Below are 2,848 nucleotides of genomic sequence, written 5' to 3' on the forward strand. Positions count from 1 at the left end.
CTAAATAAATAAAAATTAAAAATTCTTATAAAAAAATTGAGGCACGGAATGAGTCCCCCACAGCTGGCTAACAGTAGGTGGGGAAGAAGCTGGAGCCAGCAGGACGTGTTGCAGACTGAATGTAGGGTGTGAGGGAAAGAGAAGTCTTTAAGATCTCTTCCCAGTGTGGGCCAGGAGGAAGATCGGGGATTTTTGTTTTGGGTGTATTTAAAGCAAATGAGGGGGCTAGGATCAAGTGCCTACCACAACCATGCGGACCTAAATTCAGTTCCCATTACCCACATGAATGCTAGGCATAGTGGTCCTTGCTTGAAATCCCAGGTCTGGGGAGGTGGAGACAAGGTATATGCCCGTAGCTCACAGACCAGCCAGCCAGTCTACCTTACTTGGTGCATTCCAGGCCAATGAGAGAGTGTGTCTCAAAAAAAAGTGGGGTCTGGAGGGATGGTTTAACGGTTAAGGTGTTTGTCTGCAAAGCCAAAGGACCCAGGTTCAATTTCCCAGGACCCACGTAAGCCAGATGCACAAGGGGGCACATGTGTCTGGAGTTTGTTTGCAGTGGCTGGAGCCCTGGATCACCCATTCTCCCTCTTTCTCTCTATCAAGTGAATAAATTTTTAAAAATAAATATATTTTTTAAAGTAGGGCTGGAGGGATGGTTTAGCGGTTAAGGTGCTTGCCTGCAAAGCCAAATGACCCAGGTTCGATTCAATTCCCTAGGACCCACATTAGCTTGATGCACAAGGGGGCGCATGCGTCTGGAGTTCGTTTGCAGTAGATGGAGGCCCTGGTATACCCAGTCTCTCTCTCTCTTTCTCTTTCCCTCTTTCTCTGTCAAATAACTTTTTTTTTTTTTAAAGTAATCCAGTCCGGGTGTGGTGTTGCACACCTTTAATCCCAGCATTCAGGAGACAGAGGTAGGAGGATCACTGTAAATTCAAGGGCAGCTTGGGCTAGGGTGAAACCCTACCTCGAAAAACCCACAAAAAAGGGGGAGGGGGAAATGTCACCTGAGGTTCTCCTTTAATCAACAGGCAATGCACCTGCACACACACATACACACCCATGCACACAAAGCAAAACAAACAAGGAGTACGCAAATGTTGTGAGACAGGAATGAAACTTCAGTGCACATCTATACAGAGGTCAGAAAATGTATTGCTGCTGCTAGCACTCTGGACACCAGGAGAGGGAGCTAAGGGCAAGAGGGTGACTAAGGTGGGCAGAGGAGCCATTGAGCCCTTGAAGGAGGAGGAGGACTCATAGTCAAGAGATTCCAACGAGAGAGGAGATGGTTCAGTGGTTTAAAGTGCCTGCTTGCAAGGCCTGCTGGCCCTGGTAGTGGTAAGAGGTCCTGGTACACCCATTCTCTTCTGGCTCAAATTATGCATATGTATATATATATTTGTTTTTTTGAGGTAGGGGTTCACACTCTTGCCAAGGCTGACCTGGAATTCACTATGTAGTCTCAGGGTGACGTCAAACTCATGGCAATCCACCTACCTCTGCCTCTCAAGTGTGCCACCACTCCTGGCTTAAATATATTTTTAAAAAACCCACAAGACAGAGCAGTGGTTAAAGGCGCTTGCTTGCAAAACCTGACAACCTGGGTTGGATTCTCTAGTACCCATGTTAAGCCAGATGCACAAAGTGGTGCATGTATCTGGAATTCATTTGTAGTGAAGAGCCCTGGTGTGTGCATTCTCTTGTGTTCTTCCCTTTCTCTCTCTCTCTCTCTCTCTCTCTCAATGTCTATTTCTCTCTCTGGTTACAAATAATTTTGTAAAAAAAATCCATAAGACAGAATATATATATGTTCATATATATACATTTGTCAGGAAAGTAGAAGGGTGAGTAATACTAGGAAAGAGGATGGAGATCAGCAAGAGAGGACAAACTAGGTAATGAGGAAGAGAATATGCACATATGAAAACATCATAATAAACACCATTAGTTTGTACACTGAATACATGCTAAGTCTAATAAAAACTTTGTTCATTAAAAAAAAAAAAATCCTGGCCAGGTGTGGTGGCACAACCCTTTAATCCCAGCACTCAGAAGTCAGAGGTAAGAGAATCACCATGAGATGGAGGCCACCCTGAGACTATCTAATGAATTTCAGGTCAGCCTGGGCTAGAGTGAGACCCTACCTGGAAAAAAAATTGTAAAAAATTTTTTTGTTAAAAAAAAATCCTATGAGTGCTCGCTTCGGCAGCACATATACTAAAATTGGAACGATACAGAGAAGATTAGCATGGCCCCTGCGCAAGGATGACACACAAATTCGTGAAGCGTTCCATATTAAAAAAAAAAAGAAAGAAAAAAAATCCTATGAAAACAGTATGTATAGAGCAGAAAAACATGAAAGAATTGGGGGATTAGGGTTAAAGTCACTTGCATGAAAAGCCTGATGGCCCAGGTTCAATTCCCCAGTAACCACATAAAGTTAGATGCACAAAGTGGCACATACATCTGGAGTTCATTCACAGGTGGCAAAAGGCTCTGGTGCATCCATTCCTCCCGCTCCCCACCTCTGTGCTTGCAAACAAATTTAAAAAAGAGTTGGAGACTGGAGAGATGGCTTGCCTGCAAAGCCTAAGGATCCAGCTCCCAAGTGCAAGATCGCACATGCCCACTAGGTTGTGCAAGTGTCTGGAGTGCAATTGTAGCTGCTGAGGACCCTGGTGGGTCAATTCTCTCTCTAAAATAAAATTTTTTTTAAAATTATTTATTTATTTATTTATCTGAGAGCAACAGACACAGAGAGAAAGACAGATAGAGGGAGAGAGAGAGAATGGGCGCGCCAGGGCTTCCAGCCTCTGCAAACGAACTCCAGACGCGTGCGCCC

General features: G+C 44.3%; 1 non-coding gene across 1 annotated transcript; it reads left to right on the forward strand.

Annotated features, from left to right (window-relative positions):
• Positions 1 to 2,199: 2,199 nt before the first annotated feature.
• LOC123458130 lies at positions 2,200 to 2,306 on the forward strand. The gene has a single exon (XR_006635428.1). It is a non-coding gene; the product is annotated as a U6 spliceosomal RNA (small nuclear RNA).
• The last annotated feature ends 542 nt before the right edge of the window (positions 2,307 to 2,848 follow it).

Source organism: Jaculus jaculus, chromosome 1 (assembly GCF_020740685.1).
Source record: "Jaculus jaculus isolate mJacJac1 chromosome 1, mJacJac1.mat.Y.cur, whole genome shotgun sequence".
In the NCBI taxonomy this organism is placed as follows: Eukaryota; Metazoa; Chordata; class Mammalia; order Rodentia; family Dipodidae; genus Jaculus; species Jaculus jaculus.